The sequence below is a fragment of the Myotis myotis genome, unplaced genomic scaffold (assembly GCF_014108235.1).
Source record: "Myotis myotis isolate mMyoMyo1 unplaced genomic scaffold, mMyoMyo1.p scaffold_m19_p_3, whole genome shotgun sequence".
NCBI classification, from domain to species: domain Eukaryota; kingdom Metazoa; phylum Chordata; class Mammalia; order Chiroptera; family Vespertilionidae; genus Myotis; species Myotis myotis.
This window is the reverse complement of record NW_023416335.1, coordinates 197,064,464-197,085,955: the sequence shown is the minus strand read 5'-3', so window position 1 is coordinate 197,085,955 and position 21,492 is coordinate 197,064,464. Positions and strand designations below refer to the sequence as shown.

Genomic DNA, 21,492 nt, shown 5'->3' with positions numbered 1-21,492 from the left:
CACCCTTGTCCTATTGAGGTTGAGTGTCAGTGACAGGGCCGGCTACACAGTCTGCAGGACCCAGTACAAAATGAAAATGTGGGATCTGGCCAGGAGCAGGGAAGTCAATATCCCCCTCCCACAGCCCCACCACCCCAACCTACAGCAGACAAGTGACCACCCTCACCAAGGGACAACAGTCTCTAAGCCAGAATGTGCTGGGAGTGAGAGGCTTTTGCGGAGTCACCCCACCATGTTGCCCATCAAACACGCCATGAGTTGCAGTTTAGAGAAAGAATGGCTGCTGCCCCCAAAGCCACAGGGTGGTGGCCCTCCATGCCAAGACCCATCACTACCACTAGTGGAGGAAGAAGGGCAAGGGCTGAAGGAAGGCCAGCCCATCCCACCCTGTCAATGCCACCTGACTGATACCCCAGGCAAAGGGCAGCAGTGGTTATGGGGGAAGCCCAAGTGTGGGGGTGCAGGAAGGGCCCTGAGCAGCAGGAGGTAGGGAGTAGACAGCCAAAACCTCCTCCCAGGAAAGCAGGACCCCAAGTGAGCTGAAGGTCAAAGCTCCAGCACATGCTCCATAGTCCCATCAGATACAAATTCAAAGTTACAATTATTTAGATGCATTGAACCAAGCATGGGGCCCTTCTGGGAGCCAGACATTGTAGGAGAGCACTGGTCACATATGTACATGAAGCCAGCCCAGATCAACAATGAATATGCAAATGCTCCATATATGTGAAGCTTGTTGCTGCAATCACGTAATCACACTCCCTAGCTGCTCTATTGGGCATTAACTTAGTAACCCCAGATTTGCAGGAGCAAAGGAAACTTCTGACACTTTTGTTTTTGCCCCAGGGAGGAAAAATGTTCCCAGCTCCTTCAGCTGTCAGTGTTCATGCATTCTGAGTGATGGGTAAAACCAGCATTTTCAGAGAACATCCTTGTCCTTCCCAGAAATCTGCCTTGAAACAGTATGCCAGGGCAGAGACCCTGAGTCCTCCTCAGATCAGAACTGTGGATCCTCCCTTCTAAGCAAGAGAAAGGAACTCCTACCCTGGAACTTCCCACCACATCTGCTCCCCCTACCCACCACCCCAGGCCCCTAGGAACATGGGTTCTCCATCACACATCTTCCATTAACTCATAACTTGAAAACCAGGGATGTCCCAGTGTCTTGGTCAGTCTTTGGTCCTATGGGTGCTGGGCTGCAGCTCCCAGCCCCTCACACCTTACACATAGATTTGAATCCAAATATTTCAATATAACAGATCTGCATGGGGAACTTTTTTTAAATCCTCACCCAAGGATATGTTTTTGTTGATTTTAGAGAGAGAGGAAGGAGAGAATGAGAGTGAGTGAGAGAGAAAGGGAGAGGGAGAGGGCAATAGAGGGGGCAGAGAGAGAGAGAGAGAGAGAGAGAGAGAGAGAGAGAGAGAAATCAACATGACCGGTTGCCTCCTGTCCACACCCTGAACCAGCAACCTAGGTATGTGCCCTGACCAGGAATTGACCCCACGACCTTTGGATGCACCAGACGATGCTCCAAAAAATTGAACCCCAATGGTCAGGGTTGCGGGGGCACTTTTCATATCCATAAGAGCATCTAGTGATTCAGAATAAAGCAGTTATTACACAACTTCTTGGTCTACATCATAATTAAACAAAGCAGCTGAGAGAAAGGGGAGAAAACACAAATTAGAATATTCTCGCATTCCAGACCCACTAGGGACCCATTTAGAGCAAAGTAGTAATTTATTAAATAACCAAATGGCCTGAAAGAGTTAATGTAGCTTACTACTTTATTTCTACCCAGGGAGTCATTTCATCCTATCCTAGGTCCTGACAGTGTGTAGAACTAGCAGGAGGATTTTCACAGCACCGCACTATAGACCTCGTCCTAGTGCTCCACACAAAGGGAATGGGCTAAAGGTTCTTGAGGAGCATCCCATCCCCTGCCCCACCCGCTACCCCTGCCAGAAACTCCAGGAAGCCTACATTCCTCTTTTACCCTAGGGTCTTTCTCTTGTCAGCCAGTGAGGGTGAGAGCAGGTACTACCACCAAGCATCAGGCTGGGCATTGCTCTGCCAGGGAGGGGATGTTTGAGAGCAATGCTGTTCTCACTGTCTGACAAAGGCCCACCTCACAGCAGCTTGCCCAGGACAGGAGCTGCAGTGTCATTGGAAAAAACATGAGACTTGGAGTTAGGAATTTTGAATTTTAGCCGTAGTTCTGCTACTTGCTAGCTGTGTGACCTTGAGCAAGTCCGAGAACATCTCAGGGACTCAGTTTCCTTGCCCATAAAATAGGGACCATATTGGCAATACCAACCTTTAAATTGTTGATTTGGGATTAATTGAGATAGTATTTGAATATATTTTGTCAATGAGACAACATGCAATCATTTCAGGCAGGCCTGGATACAGAGCCTCAAAAGCTATCACTGGAGCCAGCCGGCTAGACTCAGTGGTTGAACATCTACGTATGAACCAGAAGATCTCAGTTTGATTCCCAGTCAGGGACATGCCCAGGTTGCAAGCTTGGTCCCCAGTGTGAGGCGTGCAGGAGGCAGCAGATCAATGATTCTCTCTCATCATTGATGTTTCTCTCTCTCTCTCTCTCTCTCTCTCTCTCTCTCTCTCTCCCTCCCTCCCTCTCTGAAATCAATAAAAATATATATTTTTTAAAAGCTATCACTGGGATCTCTCAGCCTCTCTCTCTCTATGTTTCTGCTCTGCTTCCTCTGCACTGGCTTCACCCTTGGAGACCCTCCCCACAGGACGGTCCTAGGCAGTCGCAGGCATTAAGCTCAGCACTCTGGCAACTCAGAAACCTCAGTGAAGACAGAGCTTCTCTTTCCCAACATTTCCAACAGAGTCCTGGTCCTCACCCTCCCTGGATGAACCACTGTGACTGAGCAATGGAAAGCTCTCATTGGCCAATGGATCACAGGTCCACACCATGGTCAGATGTTCTAGAATTTTTTAGGATTTCATGGCAGAGAGCTGGAGAGGTGTGTGTCCCCAATGAAAAAATTAGACTATTGTAACAGAAGTAGAGAGCCTGGGTGTTGAGCAGGAGCAAAACAGTGGACATCAACCACACCTTCCTATCCTAAGGTTCAATTATTCCAACCCAAAATTATTTTTAACATTTATTAGGTAATTCTTTCTCCCTTTGTCCCTCTGGTATTTTCAACACCCTTGATGTGTATTGCTGGAGAATTCACATAATGATATATGTACATAATCCCCATCAAATGATAGGCTATCTTGTCCTCCACAAAATCCTATGGAGAAAAAAAATATGTAAACCTTTTTATGAGTCTATACCATAAAATGTTACTTCCAATTCCCAGCTGCATGGGCCTTTCCTCACTTACACAGCTGACAAGCACACAAGAAGGTGATATGGGACGGAACTTAGTCATTTAATTCAGTTGATAAGATAGTGTAGCCTGTTGCTTCTAAAGACTTACGAATTAACACTAGGGTGCACTTAATTCTCTTGTTGAATAATTATTGTACTCCAGGCATTAAGAATATTTTTACATGGGTGCACCCATTAAATCCTTAAGGAACAATTATCCCTATTTTACTAATGCAGAATGGGGTGCAGCAAGGTTAAGCAACTCACTCAGGGTCTATAACTAGTAACTGATAGAGTCAGGCATGAACCCAGGTTTTCTGTACATTTTACCACCTCCTTGAAAACTTAAAGTATGAGTCCTTAAAATGCTAGAGACCATATTTTCCAAACTCAAATCAGATCTCATGGCCTAGCTTATTCAAAGAGGGCCAACCTAGGACCTCTGGAATGGATGGGCATGTAGTAAAACAGATGCTCAGATCAGGTTACTGGAGCCTTCTCCTCTTGTGACTAACCTTGAAAGTTGCTGCAAGTGTTGAGCATGCTGTTCCATTGCTTAAAGGTGTTAGAAGGACGAGGTGCTTAACACCTGTGCTATGAGGCTAACATGGATTCTCAGGAGATGGTTGTAAACAAAAGCTGCCAGCAAACATCTTCACTATGGCTCACTGGGGCTGTATGTGGCTCAGAACTTGAGCATAGTGAATATCTAAAAGAAGTCTCTACGTCTTAATTCAGAAGACTGGGCCAGAACATTCCTGGCAGATGGGCCTTGGTGTTTACATTCGTTCCCCCTGGATTCCAAGCCTGCTTGCCTTCAGGAAAAAGTGAATGTCCCTTCTGCTCACTCTGTGTTGTGTTAGTTTGATAGTTAGATCTGTAAATATGCCCATGGTTAATAAGCACTCGATGAGTTGTTTTAAATTTGCTATTCAACTAAAGACATTTTTCCATAGCAAAGGTATGATCATACAATAAAAAAAATAATAGAAATCTGTAAATGCTGGAAGATGACCTATGCCTTACTTATCTCATTAATGACAGCCAAGCCCTGAGTATAGAAAACCATACTGTTTCTATGGCGGACATACACCAATAGCCACCCCAAGCCTGTTCACCACTCAGAGCCTTCCTTGATGCCTAACTCTTATGGAGCACCTTACTTCTATTGCTGCACCATTACACAGGCTCTCTTTCTCTCTGGCTTGTGTCCTATTCCTTCTAACTACACATACAACCTTTTTTTTTTTTTTTGCAAAATTCAAAGCCCTGTTTTTTATATTATTGGGAGGTAAAATTCCACAATATCATGAATATAATAAATTCACATTCAGAGTGCTCCTACCTCTACAATAGCTTAGTTCTGAAATGCCTGCTCATTAGAAACTTGTTCACGTGGTTCAAAAGATTTATTTGGCGGTGGGTTTTTCCCACACTGTTCTATCCTAACCAGTGGGCCAGGTATCATCCATCCCACAGTGTAAAATTGAAAATGTGGGCGCTGTCCAGGGTTCTGACCGCACTGTAAAATTGGAGGTGTGGGCGCTGTCCGGCGTTCTGACCTGTTAAGATTGGTGGTGTGAGCGCTGTCTGGGGTAGTGACCTCAAACCTCTTCTTGTTGATGACAGTTCACTCCCAAGCCTTCCAACTACCAGGAATAAGCTTCTAGCAAATCTGTATCTCTTGCCCTCACCTGAGCTCCAGATTTAGATTCTGTCTGCTTTCTTCAGGTGTCTATTTGGAGAGCAACTGAAATCCAACATGTCCCAAGCTTTCATTCACTTGTGCAATAAATGTTTACCTAATGCCTATTGGGAGTCAGAAACTGAACATGAAGCATTACATTAGCAGGGTCCCTGACCTCATGCAGTCATATGGGGAGATCCATAATTAAACAAGTAATTACAAAAAAGTGATAAATGCTATATTAGAAGAAGCAGAGTTTCTGAGGCCAGTGCAGGGCGAGGGACATATAAAAACTTTACTGGAGTAAATAAATGTTAGTTAAAATCCATAGGATAAACTGAAGCTCCCCAGAGAAAGATTTTTACAAAGCAAGAGTCCATCTCTAATCTACCTTCCTCTCCCTCAGCACCCAGGTCAATGTTTGACCTCATAGGCATTCAATAAATCTTGGCATAATGGATGGAAGTATTTTTATATCACTACCTTTTTAAAATCACTAACATGGTATTAAGGATTATACCATAGCTTTTTCTAGCAAATACACACTCATGTACATACACAGATACACAATCTAAAACATGTACTCTCTAAGATTGACTCTACATTATCAGAGCTTTAATATAAGGTCAAAATGTTTTTTCTCTCTTTTACTTCCTTATCACCTTTCAATCCTATTTACGTCTGAACTACCTCACTGGACTTGAGATATTTCGAGCAGTTATAACCTTAAAGGCAGAGACAACTTCTATAAGTAGATATGTGCCATGCCTACTTTTTAATGGTATTTTTAAAAATATTTTCTTTGCTTAAAAATGCTCACATGTAGAATGCTGAGATAAGCTAACATTGAGATAAGTAAGATTTTTTACTTTAATGTTCTTAAATATAAAAGTCTTTCTTCTTCTTAGACTCTCAAAGCAGATCTCTTAAGTACATAATTCTAGTTGGCTTACAGCCAACAGTCTGAGGTGAATTTGTATTACATCATGGAATTCTTCTGTGAACTATTTAGTGTTTTACTCCAACCAGTAGGAGATTACACTGATAAGACCTTTGTATTTTAACTCTCATACCTTTAGGTTATTGCCAAATTTCATTATTGCTGTACTGAAGTTAATTTCCAAGACTCTAGTAATTTTTTTTATCCTCACCTGAGAACATGCTTAGAGAGGGAGGGAGGGAGAGAGGGAGAGGGATGGGGGGGGGGAGAGAGAGAGAGAGAGAGAGAGAGAGAGAGAGAGAGAGAGAGAGATAAGAGATGAGAGAAAAGCATGGACCAGTTGCCTTTCATACATGCCCCAATCGGGGCTCAAACCCAAAAGTCAGTTATGTGCCATGAATGGGAATCGAACTGGCAACCTTTTGGTGCACAGGACAACGTGGGCAGTAATTAATGTGTGAGCTGATTATGCTGAATTGGAGAATCAGTAACAGCCACCGTGGACAGAGACTTTTCATCCTGGCTCCCTCAAGGAATTTTTACTAGCCAAGCACAAATGCCTAGGTTTCCACCACTCTCTAGGGGTGGTACAGACACAAATGGCTATAGACCCCAAATGACTCCAGAGTGGGCAGGACCCAACACCATACAAAAATGATAGCACCCCTCCTTTCCAAGGAGCCTGTAATTCAGTCCTAGCAAATGACATCTCTCTGAAGTAACCCAGTATTTGTCATCAGAGAACAATATCCAGAAGAGATTGATGCCCTTCAGTCTTTCGTGGGATTGGGAAAGCAAGGAAACACCTATTCTGCCTCAAGTCACATATGTTTGAATTGCAAAGTGAGAAGTAGAACTAAGTGGCCTGACTTCCAAACTCATCTCTGATCACACACAAAAACCAACAACCCAGACATATCCAATCATGCTCCAGGCAAGAAGGCAGGTCACGTCCAATCTGTTTCTCTTTCTATACATGTAAGATGTAAAATCAAAAAGCTTCATGAAGTCCTCATGTGAGTGAGGAATACTGGTAAATTGTATATGGTTAAAGGCTCATATTCTAGAGCCTGACAGGCCTGGGTTTATGCCCTGGTCCTGCCCCTTGCTAGCAGGGTGGCTTCAGGGAACACTGTTTACCTGAACTTCACCAATGCAGACAATGATATGAGGGTGGACAAGATGGTGCACATTTAGTGTTTCTTGTTTAAGGAAGTGAACGTTGTCCCATAAGTACTAGATGCAGATCTAAGCTTTTTTGTTCATCTGAAAAGCGAGAAGAATAATAAAACCTACCTCATAGAACTGTGAGAATTAAATAATTCACAAATGCCTGACACACCTTAAGTGCTCAGTAAAGGTTACCTACTATATAAGAATTGGTTCACACTTCTATTTTAGTGCCTGGTGCTTTGCCATTGATCAAAATGTTTGTTTTAGTGGTTTTAAGGCATTGAATGTGTAGCAGGTCCTCAAATAATGTCCTTTTGTGGTAATGTTGATAAGAACATTATCAATTAGCCTATGGGAAAATTGGTTGTTATATGTCCCTTCACTGCATTTCCAAGAACCTATCCATACTGTTAAGTGAGGACTTACTGTATACTCTTAAAGTTTAGAAAGGGAAAGCACCCTAAACCAGTGGTCAGCAAACTGCAACTCACAAGCCACATGTGGCTTTTTGGCCCCTTGAGTGTGGCCACGAAGTTTCAATCGCACTGTTTGTGCGCGCCCGCACGTGGTATTTTGTGGAAGAGCCACACTCAAGGGGCCGCAGTTTGCAGACCACTGCCCTAAACAATGGGTTATTAATACTGTTTGGAGGTCATCGTATTATATATTTCCTTAAGTACTTTTACTTAAAGTACCTTCATTCCAACCTATTTTTTTCACACACAGGCTCTTTGGGTGCTGTTGGGTTATCCCCTGTGGAATGTAGAATACTAAGATAAGCTAACATTGAGATAAGAAAGATCTTTTACTTTAATATTCTTAAATATAAAAGTATTTCTTCTTCTAAGAAGCTCAAAGCATTTCTCTTAAGCATATAATTCTAGTTGGCTTACGACCAACAGTCTTAGATGAATTTGTATTACATCATGGAATTCTTCTGTTTGGAGTTCATCATATTTATTATACCTTTACTTAATACTTTTACTTAAAGTACCTTCGTTCCAAACTTTTTTTTTCTTTTTCACAGACTCTTTGGGGGCTGTTGCCTTGTTTTCAGATGTTGGGTTAGTCCCTGTGGAAGTCTGTGGTCCTTATCTCAGACTAAGAGGGAAACTCACACTTTCGGGTGGAATGTTGAAACACCAAAGCACTGAAATGCGTGGGTTGCTAGGTGTGCTCATTCAAATGCATGGTATCAAGCAACATGGAGGCCACACATTATTTTTATTTGTTTATAGCAAGGAAGCCCATTGGGGGTTTTTTTTTAAGGGGAAGGGAAGTTTGGTCATTTAAGGTCAGATTTACTTCATTTAATTGGCTTAATTTTGAAGTAAATGTCTACATTTGGGGCAGGGATGCGGGGTGTTTGAACCATATCAAAATGTGACTCCCCATCTTAACCCTGAGTCTGTTGGGGGCCGACCATCCCCCTCTGAGAACAACTGGACCGCCAGTCGCTGGGGGTGGCGCCACCAGTCCATGTGTTGAGCATTGCTGTGGCTTCTCTTACGTGGAGAATCCCAAGCAGCTTGGTTACTGGGTGGAAACTCGAAGTGGCCCGGGGGTAGACCTGCCTTTTCCCCTCTTCCTACTCCTCCTCTCCCCAGCGGCGGCGAACGCAGTGACGGCCCAGGCGGTGGCGGCTGCTGCCACCGCTGCTGAGAGCTGGTCACCTGGGCGCCTGCGGAGCAGCCAGGCGGCTGCCTCTGCGGCGGGCGGCCTCTCGGAGTGCGAGGAGGGGGCGGCGAGCAGCGAGATATCCATAGTAACACAGGATGCGCCGGGCGCCGGGCGGGAGCGAGTGCGGGAGGAGGAAGTCCCCGCGCGTCCGCAGCCCGCGGTGCTAGGCGCCCCGCAGCCCCCGCGCGCCGTGCCCGGGTCCGCGTCGCGCTCTCTGCCAGGGTCCGACTGAGTGGTAAGCCCTCCCCGGCAACTGTGCCGACACCTCCCCCCCTCCCCGGCCGCCCACCCCCGGGAAGCAGCTGCAGAACAATGGAGAGCGCCGCCAGCAGCCCCGGAGACGGCGCTCGGGGGAGGACGCGCCGCGGCCGCCACCGCCGGGGCTGGCGCGCGCTGCGTGGGGCCGGACGCGGGAGGGCGCGCGGCGGGGCCGGGGGCGCGCGCGGGAGCGCGGGGAGCTCGCGGGGAGAGCCCGGCGCTCGGCGCGGCGCGGCTGAGCTCGGCGCCTCTCCCACCCTCCGCGGCGCGCCCGCCCTCGCCTCGTCGCTCGCTTTCGCTGGGGGACCAGAAACATGCTCCGAGGCCACGGCTAGGGGAGAGGAGGTTCCAGACACAGTCCGCGGCCGGAGCCCGTCTGTCCCCGCGGATCCCGGCTCGCCGCCAGCCCGCGGCCGCTGCCGTCGCTAGTGCCCAGCGGTTCGGGTGAGTGGCGGCGTGGCCGCGGGCGGCGTGGGGCACAGCTGCCCCCGCGGTCCACGGCCCCCGCTCGCGAGTGGCGGGTGCGGGAAGTGGTGCTGCAGCTGGGGCAGGGGAAAAGAGCGAGCCAGTCGGGAAATCCGGGGAGGCTGCGGGGACGGTTTGTCGGGGCATTTGTTGCAGCCTAGGCTTTGGTCTCTCGCGTGTGGGCTGATTTTTTTTTTTAACACAACGTGGTTTGGATATTGGTCCCCCCCGCCACCGGGTTGGATGCATTTTCCATCTCTTTTTCCTCCTCTTTGGGGTTGCGAGGAGTTTGAAGCAATAAATTGCCGGGTCTTTCCAAACGGTTTGACTTTCATGAGTTATGTATTTTTCCAAAGGTCATTTGTCTTCAGCGTGAGAAAGCCACGCCATCCCGTGTAATTTCCAGGCGCGCTCTGCATCCCCTCTCAGGAGCCCAGGTAGAATGGGCGCTGGCAGGGTCGGTGTGGAGCGTGTCCTCTCTCCTGGTATTTTTTTTTTTACGCATTGATTAATCGGAGGGAGCGGTGGGCAGGGACTTCCCGGCGCTACGCCTGGAATGGTCACAGAGACTGCAATTCGCTGCTTTCCTGAAGGTCGGGTCAGCATTTCCACCGAAATCCCAGTTTCCGTGGTTGTAACTTGGAGGTAATTTTACTCCAGGCTAAAAACTTGCCAAAGCCAAACGAGGACTTGCTTTTAGAAGGATGCTGCCACCGCCGCGGGGGTTTTTATTTATTTATTTTGGTTTGTCTTCCTCCAAGAAAACTAGCCCTCGGTAAACAGGAGCCCCTAAAACAAACAGGCAGGGAGCAGTCGGTCCCCCCTCCCGTCCCCGCCCCCCTCCGCCAAAGGCTTTGCCTTTTCAGAGACTGGCCAGGAAGCCTAGTCCTCACTGCCGTTACCATTTCTCGTCGATGAGCGACTCTGATGTTAGTTTTTAGAAGACTGGAAAATGCAACCCCCTCACTGCATATATGCACAGAACGTGCTGTATTGGTAGATTGGAGGCATATGAACTTTGGGATCGATAAGGACGCTTCGACACTTATTAGATTAATATGCTTGCTACGGGGACTCTTGCATCCGGAAAGAGAATTAGAGGAAACTGTTGGAATTTAGGCACCCGTAAGACTTTCCTTAGCATTGACACGTTACCAAGGGAGACTGTAATCTTCCTCTTTGGGAGTCTTTAAGATTCACGTTGAAGTTCAGAGCGGATTCGGAGCTGGAAGGAAGAGAGGCAAGATTAGAAAACCTCTCTGAGGTTCCTCCCAAACCTGTGTTCTTTGTACTCAGCCACTGTGCTTGGGCAAGGAGATGCTGGCGGTGTCTGGGTTATTTGAGTCCTTAGTGTTCATGGCTCTGTGACAAAATAGAGTAGTGTAATGACTGGTGCTGCTGCTCTACCGCTACAAGGTTTCTTCGGATGTGTTCTGTTCTGTTGTTCTGTCTGTCCTGGTAGTGCTTGGTGTGATGGCAGTGACCCTCCGGACTCAGAGGGAGGCGAGAGGAGCAAATGGTACAAATGAAGTGAAAACAGATACAACTACCTGGGATGCTTGTGACAGGGTCATACAGAAACATTGCTGCACAGGCTTTTTCTAACTTGAGAATGCAGGGGAAATGTGACGATGGACAAAAGCAGTGACCAGTCAGTGCTCTGTCCAGAGATGGGAACTTTGTCCCGCAGTTGCTAATTGCCAAAACCTGATTTACTGCGCGGGAGTTCCTTTGCTTAATAGACTTTGACACTTGTAGTTTTGAAGCAATATTTTTTTTCTTCGTCAGGGACAGTAGAATGACAATATATCCCTGTATCAGGAATGGAAAACCCTGTATTGTTACATTTCTGCTAAGGGGGACCAGCGAGAACAAAGTGTCTTGCCTCTACTTGAAGATGAAATCTCCAGTAAAATAATTTTGAAGTATAGATACAGCGTGCTAGAGTCTTTAATAAGACATTTGGGGGTACTCGTTCTTAACAAAACTGTGTCAATACATTTATTTGTCAGCAATTTAAACTGGTAATCACTGAATAGTTATTAACAATCTAAAAGTTCTTAGGTTTAATCAAATTTGTATACATGTATTGAATTCTAATACGGTACAGTCGTCTGACATGTTAAGGAATTGCTTTCTTTAAAATAGTAGCATTTGTTTAAAGTTATTGTACATATTCTAAATAGGGAATAAATCAGCAGACAGTACATTGTACAGGAAAGGCATTCCAATAATCATTTCTGATGTTATTATCCTCTTTTAAATGTGGGCAAACAGATGTTTTCCAATTTATTATCAAGTCATTCCCATCTCATCAGTCATTGAATAGGCGTCTTTGAGTACCATGTGTTTCGAGGCAGGTCTATTCTTTCTCTAAATGGAGTCAGACATGTTCTCTAAATATTACATTGAAATAAATGCTTTGGCGTCATCAATGTTTATTGCACTGGCAGAGTCTGTAGAAACACCAGATAGAGTTTATTAATGTCCCTGTTTCTGACCAGATGCTCGTGTCAACATATAGTACATCCCAGTAATCGCCATCAAGCCAGTTAATGTCCCAGGAGGAATGAACAATTAGCAAAATTAATTAGGAGTTCTGCTTGATTAAACTCATTAATAACCATGAGTAAAGTATTGTATTTCCATAGATATGTTTGATCTTTTGCACATTTTGTATTTGTAGCAGGAACTCAGACTTGGTTAGCATTTACAAGTACCAATCCCAGTAATTGAAGTGCAAGGTCTTCCGTGGGCCACCAATAATTAACAGAAGTGTGGACAGAATCCAAATTTATCAATTGGTTACTTTTTTTTTTGTTCCCAGGGACAAAAACCAGTATCAAAGCATAAATGTTTGCCATTGAATTTAATAACAGATTATATCAATAAGCCTTAGAAAAATAGTTGTGGGCATATTTCATTGAGTGAAAGATTCTATTAGTTATGATGGTTTTACTTTTGTGTTAATATTTGTTTTCTTTAAAATGATTGTTTTCAAAATGCAATACTGTCAATATATTTAATAATTTGCTTGAGAAAGAACATTTACATGAGTGCATTTGTCTTCCCACGTAACTGTCAATAATGCATTGTTCCAGAATTCTATTTTCATGTAGATGTAATTTTCATGTAAAAATGAACCTTTCTTACAAATCTAGCGGGAGATGAAAACCATTCTCGCTCACCTGATTTTTGCTTTCTCTTTCTGGAATCATGAGATGGTTTTTTACAAATCAATATATGGTTAAGCTGAGCCTTTTTCTTTTCTTTTTAAAAATTGTGAGACTACATTATAAGCTTGTTTAGGTGAAAACCCAAGATAAATTTCCTTTTAAAAAAGTGATCGTTTGCCAGTATCTCTCAGTTCTGGTATTTACAGAGCAAACACTTATTCCTGGTAGTTTTCTCATACGGCAATAGGAAGAAATGCAGAGATCAAAACAAGACTTGAGCTGGAAGAAGCAAAAATGCATGTTCTGATTCCCTCTGTTATGAAATGCTTGATAGTGTGCTTTTACATACATTTCAAAACAGAGAGTTGTTCTGTAAGTGGACTTTTATGGATACATTTCTTTGGGGTTTGGATTGCATGTAACTAAACTGAAATGAGAAACTTCACAGGACTAAGCACAAGGACTCGCTCTGGAAAATCAGTGACTGTAGTGAGATGTTTGCCATGTGTTAGCACCTCCGTCACTGCAGACAGTACCTTTGGAGTGCATGGGAAGACTTTGTTGGAATCAGTGGGCACCCCCAGCACCTCAGCGCTGCGTGACCTTACATTTACATGGTACTCGATTCTGTAGCTCGAGTAATATTGGCCAAGACTAGATTTTGTGGCCGTTTTTAAACCAAGACACTTGGCAAAAGGAAATTATATTTTAAGACTATTTGAGCGTCCTGTCATTTTAGCGTGATTCCTTTAGAATAATGTATTGGTAACCATAAGTTTTATGGTCTGTTATTGGTTTTAAGGCTTGAGAGTGACTTGCACATACTTGTAACTGCAACAGGTGGCATGTTTTGTGTTGTGTAACGTTCATAAAAGTCTCATTTCCCTGTGTTTAGAAGCCATGACCATGTTGTAGTTATTTTTCTAGAAATGTAAACTGTAACTGTAAAAAAATAAGCGGCTTCTCTGTATCTCCATGATTCATTTCTCCAGAAAAGACTTGCAGACCATATGCAGTAGCTCTTGGCTCTTAATACATTTTGTTTCTGTCTTAACTGTCAACTTAGTGTAAAAATAATTGGCTCAAATTGTTTTCTTGTAGTGTAGCTTTCCCTCCGGAATGGAAGGTCTGGCATAGCCTCCTGAATACCTCCCGAGGGTTGGTTCATATTCCTGATATGAATGATGCTATTTATTTCACCCTACTGGTGGATTCGTCGTAAAAACTCATGGCAAACGAAATTTGGGACAAAGCTTCAAATTAGAAAGATACAATCCCTTTCAAGCTTCAACATTTGCACACTGGCTCTCGCTCCTTTTATCCACTCAGAACCACTCCAGTCAGGAACCAAGCTGACTTAGAAGATGAAATTCCCTCCTACTACTAATAAAAAAAAATTTTAATAAAAAAAGAAATTCCCTACTAACTAGCAAGAGAAACTCTTCTTTCCCATCTTCTCCCAACCACTCAGCACTGACTTCTCTCCTCTCCTGCACTGCTCTTAACTTGGGTATCTCTCAAATCACACATCTTCTTTAACCCTTTTCCTCATCTCCTCTCCTACCTCCAGAAATAATTGTGCTCTTTCCTCTTTTATATATATATATATATTTTAGATATTTTTATTGATTTCAGAGAGAAAAGGAGAGGGAGGGAGATAGAAGCATCAATGATGAGAGAGAATCATTGATCGGCTGCCTCCTGCCCCTACTGGGAATCAAACCAGTGACCTCCTGGTTCATAGGTCAGTGCTCAACCACTGAGCAATGCTGGCTGGGCTCCTGTTTTATGTTTTTGATGCATTGTCCCAAGTCATGACTGACAATGATCCAGGGTGGTTCTAGGAATATGTCTGTTGTCAAAGGAGCAGAAAGCCATCCATCTTAATGTTTTATGTAATAAAAAAACCAGGACCAGAAAGCTCTACAGCCCTTATAAATGCTTAGAAGTCCCCTTCAGAATGCCCACAAATATTTCCACCAATATGAAAGCTAAATAATAGTTGTAATTTGTCCATATTTACGTAAATTAAAAGTATTCTTTTAAATGCTATAGAGTATGCCAATGATAATTCCTCATGTTGATTTTCTAGTATTCTTTTGGCATAGATACAGAATCCTAGCTTCTTATGGGTCCAGTAGACTTTCATGGGCCAACCTTGATATTTAATTATTATATATACTGAGGCTTATTTGAAAGACTATGCATTCTGAATTCTAAACCACCGACTGATCAGACAGCTTTGCCAACACAACCCTTCTTTTTTAAGCTGCAAAGCAATCTCCATGTGTATTCATTCCCTTGAAAAATAGTCAGTGTCTGCTATCTTCTAGGCACTCTTCTTAGGGCGGGAGATATAACAGTGAACAAAATAGACAAGATCCCCGTTTTCTAGAGCGATACTTAGTGGGGGAGGGGTGGCACGAAGCCAGTAAGTAGGTAAATGGAGAAGACAATTTCAGACAGTGGTAAGTGCTCTGAGGGTCATAACAGGGTGACGTGCTTGAGAATGTTCTGAAGGGAAGGATGCTACTTTTATTTATTTTTTAAAATATATTTTTACTGATTTCAGAGAGGAAGGGAGAGGGAGAGAGAGAAAGAAATATCAGTGATGAGAGAGAATCATGGATTGGCTGTCTCCTGCATGCCCCACACTGGGGATGGAGCCTACAACCCAGGCATAGGCCCAGACTAATCTAAACGTGAACTCCTGGTTCATAGGTCGATGCTCAACCACTGAGCTACGCAGGCCAGACAAGGATGCTACTCTTTAAAAAGTTGTTCAGAGGAGGGGTCTCTAAGAAGGTGCCCCTCTCACAGACCTGAATGGTGAGCAGGAGCCACACAGGCGGCGATGGCGGGTAAAGCACTCTCCAGGCACAGGGAACCTCATGGGTAAGCTAAGTGCAATGCGTTTGGGCAATAGCAAGCAGCAGGCCATAGGTCTGCGTCCTGGCCAACTCAGGCCAGCCTTGCCGGTCATGGCAAAGGGCTTTATTCTGAAAACTGTGGAGCAGTGTGAAAGCAGGCGTATGATAGTTCTACCTTGGGAAAGAATACCCTGGCCTCTGTGAAGACTGGATATTACTAGGATGAGCATGGAACGGAGAGAGACCAGGTAGAAGCAGTCCAGCTGAGAAGTGGTAGTGATTCAGACAAGGGCAACGGCAGTATACAAAGAAGAGTGAGAATGTCAAATTGCAAACAGTTCTTTGGAAATTTCACAAAGGTAGGAAAATACGAAGAAGAAAATCACAATTCTCCCTAGTTCTGACCATCCAGCGTAATATATCTTAATATGTTGGCATCGTTAAGCAAAAGTAATCGCTATATTATTTTTGATATTTGATATGTGATCATATCATTCAGGCAGTGCACACAATGCAAATACTACATTTTATAAATTACTCTAAATCCCACCACCCAGAAATAACCATCTTTAACAATAGGCTAATATCATTTAAAAGCATCTTCCTATACACAGGTGTTGATCAATGAATGCATGAATAGGAAGAAATGCTTGTATAACAATGGCAACAATGGAATCCTACTAGAGATGCCGTTTTTTACATAAGAAGCATTAAAATGTGTTTTCTTGTATTTAGCAGCAGGAAAAATGGAAGTAAGAAGAGCTAAGTAATTGTTGAACTTCAAACTTCTCCTTAATACAAGGGTTAGTTCCTAAAAAATCTCCCCTCATGGTTAAGAGAAATGGTTATGAAACACGTGAAGATGTTTCAGCAGGAATGGATTGAGATGCTGTGGGAAGATTATACAATTTGGGACTCCTTTGGAACAAAATGGCATGTATTTTACAAATTTTGCCAACACATGATGATGTGAATGCTCTGCTGTGACACCTCCCACAGCCTAGGGGAAAGCAAGTCCCCCGTGGCATTCAGGGGGCTTGAAACTGGAGCTGCCATAGCTTCCCTCAAATCTACCTCAGGTTTGGAGTCATCGTGTGTTTTTTAAACTACCTATTCTAATTTTTAATACATCAGATCGATTCTGCGCCATTAAAAAAGTTGTGTTGTCACTTGATTGCTCATCACCTCTCTTCAGCGAATACTTTTAATTAATTTATATAGATCATCTTTATAACACACTTTCTATTCTGTAATCATAATCACCAAGCTCATATAGTATAAGTTCTATTAAAATAGACCCCGTGGTTTTCAGTCCTTTAGAGTAGCTTTTTCAATTCTGGCTGAGTCCTTTGAGTCATCTCCTGATTGCCTCCTTTTCACTGTCAATTGCTTTTTGTTCTCACTTCCAGAAAGAGTCATTCATGACTACTGCATTTCTCATTGCTTTTTTTTTAATATTTGAGGATGCCTTCCTGCTACTTTAAAATTGAACACTATAGTGGCTGACTATACTATACTTGTGCTCTGCTTTCTTTCCCTTATAATTTTGCAGCCATTACTCCATGTTTACAGTCATTCACCATTGCTGTGCAAATCAGAGGCCACCCTTTATAGGTAATTTGCTTTTTCTGCCTGGATCCAAAGAATTCTTTCTTTTTATCCTCATGACTCAGTAGCAGAGCTAGGTTTAAGCCTAGGTGTTCAATGCTCTGTGTCAAAATTTTCCGCAGTACAATCAATGGGCTCTTTAAATCTGATAATATCGTATCATGTCTTTAAAGATACCTTTTATTCCTTGTGTATTGTTCCCCACACAGGGACATCAATTATTCTTCTTTTGGATCAGCTTTGTCTCTCTGTCGTATCTATTAGTTTCTTTATAATTTAATCTTTTTGTCATTTTCATCTGTATTCATAGCGAGTATGTCAATTCTTTCTTCTGTGCCAGTAATTCAATTTTCAGAAGTGTCTGCTCTGTTTCTGGATGTTTCTAATTTATTTATTGATTCTAAAATGATGTCTTTGGTCCTTAATTTGTTTCCTTAGGTCCACAGTCTCTCTTTTTCATCTCGTTCAATTGTTTCATTATTCTGCCATTAAACTTCAGTTTTTACTAAAACCATTCTTGCATAGTAGAAAGTGTGTGAGGATTTTCTTCTCTTTTTTTGAATAAAGTTCTAGATTTAGTTCCTTATGCTGTGACCCTTGCATTTTATTTCTTCCCTTTCCTCTCTCTTCTGTCTCTCTGTGTCCTTCCCTTCCTCCTTCCTCCCTTGCTTGCATATCTGCCATGCTATTTTTTTTTCATCTTGCTGGTACTTGGGCAGCTTTGCCCAGACCTAGTGTAACTTCTCAAATCACTTCCCACCTTTTTGGAGGGATCCGCTTGCTTTCTTCTTCAAGCTATTTTATTGCCTAAATCTATTCACTTTTTCTGCAGTCTGAAGACATTGCAGAAGGAGGCGGAAATTGTCCAGAGAGGTGGCCCAAGCTGTCTGTTTGTAGTCTTGGTTAGATTTTCTGGGCTGTGCTTTCTCAGATATTTTGGGGACTATCCCTATCATCAGCATTCATTTCACCAGCTCGTAAGGGGGAGAGGGAGAGACCAAGGACAGCCTTTTTATAATTAACTGAAGGGTTTCCTGTGGACCTGTAGCTACGCTGCAGATAACCTAGAACTTCAAGGGATTCCCATTACAGTGGGGCCCTGGAGTCTTCAGTTACGTGGAGTCAGCCCTTTGCTCCCTTTCTCCCGTGTCCCGTGTTTCCATTGCTGCTCAGTAGAGGGAGGAAACAGAAAAGAACATTCAAGGAGTGTGCTTTTCTCCAAAGTTAGGGTTATTGGTGAGAATTCTCAGAATTTTATTGACTCGCTTCTCTGGGGAGTGAGAACAGGATGAAGACCCCAGCAACACCGTGCCTCTTTACCCTGCTCCAGAGTCTGCTGTTTTCTTTCCTTGGCTGACAGTTTTGAGGTTTATTTATATTTGTCTATGTTCCTTTCCTTGATTTGTTACTATTGGGTATTTTTGTTGCTAATGTTTACTTTTTTTTTAACATTTTGTTAGGTACTTAGGAAAGGAAGGTCTATGAGGCAGTTGAAATTGACCAGCTTGAATCAGACTCCGGGATATATCTGGAGATAGTTGTCTTGCTAATGAATTTGAAAGATGAAGGACAGAGAGGAGTTAAGGCTACATGTTTAGCCTTAGCCACCGGGTGGATGATGAATGGATTGGGTTAGTGGTGGGAGAAGGAATGAGGAGTTCCGTTTTGGCATTTTAAGTTTGAGAAGCTTGACATCCACATGGCAGTGCGGAGCAGGTGGTTGGACTTCCAAGTCTGAAGCTCATGGGAAAGATGCTGAGCATGTAGATGGTATCTAAAGCCGTGTACCTGGAGGAGAGCGCCTAGAGAGAGATGTGAACAGGGAGGGCATAACGAGTATTGGAGATGTGTGTGTGTACAAACTCTCTGGGCTCAGCGTAAACTGTTCTTAATCTAACGAACATCTGACATCGTTCAGGGTAAATCTGTCAGGTTAATGACGGTATGAATTAGTGAGAAATGTGGAGCAGTGAACATTTTTAAAGATGGGAAAATTTACATTTCTACAGCTACACAGAAACACTAGTAAAAGGTACCCTTTTGGAGATCATTTAGACTTGTTTTTAGCTATTTACACATCCGTGATACACAGTTGAAGATGATACAGATTTTATTTTTAAATAAATAGTGGTAAATTATTAGTTACAAAGACTCAATATTTTCTGTATTCAAAATGAAGTCATAGATATATTTGTATTGAATACATACTTTTACAATTAAATGCAGCTTTTGCTCATAGAGGATGGACATTATCAATTTAATGCACTACTATATTCTGAGGGATTGTGCTTCCTGAAAAGAACACTGAAAATTAAGAAACAAATTCTAGATCCAACTCTGCCAGTAATAATGGCAGTAATGAAAGGTAACAATATCAAACACTCACCATCCTGTCGGTGTGACAGGCACTGTTTTAAGCCCTGTACATAGATATATGTCTTCAAGAAGTTGTGTAATTACACAGTTTCTAGCTACTTAATCTCCCTGGACTTTCAGCTTTTCATTTGTAAAGCAAGTCTTCCCTCTGGCTCTGAAATACAGCATAATTTATCTTAAATTGTACAGTTTTATCAAGAAATATGAAAATGTTTTAATGATCTTCTTAACCAAAGCAAATGGAAATAGATTCTTTTATAGTGGGGGGAGGGCAGGGGGGAGGGGAGATGAACCATTATGTAACAAAGATTAACCAGCAGAGGGAGGACATTATGGAGAGTTTGGTCAACTAGGACCATGTCACAGATGTATCTTCCCTCACACTTTTGCTCATGCTGTTTCAGGTCCTAGCCTGTGTTCCAGGTCACGTCGGTCATATCCTCCTTGCAGTTAGAAATAACCAGCCCTCACCTGAACTCCCAGTTTTCTGTGCCTTACATTTGGGTGTTTGCATACATTGTAATATTCTCAGTGAGACTCTAAGCTACTTGAGGGCAGGGACAATAACCCTTATAGCCTCATTCATCACTTTTTAAATCAGTTGTCTAGATGTGTATAGAGTGCATATAGCAATTGAAATGCAGGCTTCTCTATACAAAGTGAAACAATTTTACTCAAACTAAAAGCATAACATTGTCTGAAAGACGTTGACCTGGGAATCAAGACATGAGTCCCAGCTCTGTTGCTGACCTGCTTGTGTGGCCTTCATTGGGCCAGTCTCTTAGCTTCAGTTCCCCATCAGTCAGATGACAGTATCGATATGTACATTCCCGGGGTTACAAGGCTGTGGGCACTGAATGAGATCGTGTATGTGAAGGTCTTAAAGAAAAACAGTGCATAGCCATTCCTCTCAAGCCAGATGTGGGGCACAAGACCAGTCACCTTCAACCAGTTCTCAGAAACATTGAGGTTTGTGAACCGCTGCCTTCTCCCAAAACCCACACCCCAAACTCAAACGGATTGATTTCTAGCCTCCTATTGATTCTGTGTAAATATAATTTATTTAGCAGATTACATTTAATGCGGATTACTTCTCAAATCAAAGAAAGACGGGTTTGGTAATAATGTGAGAATGATTAGAAGCCAGTGGATACAAAGTGGTGGGTCCCACAACCGAACACTTGATTTCCAGCTCCATCCTTCCTTAATTATGCTCTTTGTATTAATTCCATGTAATCACTTGAAGAGCTCTTGTGAAATGTGTCTCTCTCTATATAAGCATGAGTGAAAGCGTCCCACGTTGCACCAGCACGGGAGTGCCGTGTCAGCAGGGCGTCTGCGGTGCTGTGAGGACCTTGGCTGTCACAGCTGTATCTGCCGGGGACAACCTCTGCCTGTTGCAGGGGCACACGGTGTTCTCACTGCCGTGTGACCACCATCCTATGGCCACGGCCGGTCAGCCTGCACCGCACACCAGAAGACACTGCTTTCACACGGGGTCTTGAAGGGCCTCCACATGCTGATTCTGTAGACTTCAGAAGTCAATCATGTAATTGTCTCAAATACCTATTGCTCTTGCAGTGAGGTTTTAGGCACACACAGTCCTGGAATCCAGATTTTTAAAGCAAAATTGAGATGAGCTGCTGGCAAGTCAGACTCCCCCAAATGATATCAATCTAATGCCTTAAGCTGTTCCATGAAGTGTAAGAAATAATTGGGGTCCCTGACAGTGCACTAATTAGAACAGTTCTATTGTATTTGAAGCAAGCCAGCATCGCCCTTTCAATAAATACAAATCAGTACAGAAGATCTTGCCGGGATTCCTTTGTCTATGAAATAATACAAATAAAAATTGGTAATGTGTGGTGGTTCTTTAAAAAACAAAACAAAACTGTGCAGAG

The 21,492-nt window shown here is 43.3% G+C and overlaps 1 protein-coding gene across 16 annotated transcripts in view; it reads left to right on the top strand.

Annotated features, from left to right (window-relative positions):
• Positions 1 to 21,492, top strand: part of ANKS1B (ankyrin repeat and sterile alpha motif domain containing 1B) — an 839,347-nt gene that overhangs the window by 692,713 nt on the left and 125,142 nt on the right. The window contains exon 1 of one of the 16 annotated variants that reach the window (XM_036299860.1): positions 8,920 to 9,073. The exons of 14 other annotated variants lie outside the window; for them this stretch is intronic. The gene's annotated coding sequence lies outside the window, so the exon portion shown is untranslated. Of the gene's footprint in view, positions 1 to 8,919; positions 9,074 to 9,281; positions 9,541 to 21,492 lie in introns of those variants that run through there. One more of the 16 variants, XM_036299859.1, reaches the window with a different exon arrangement.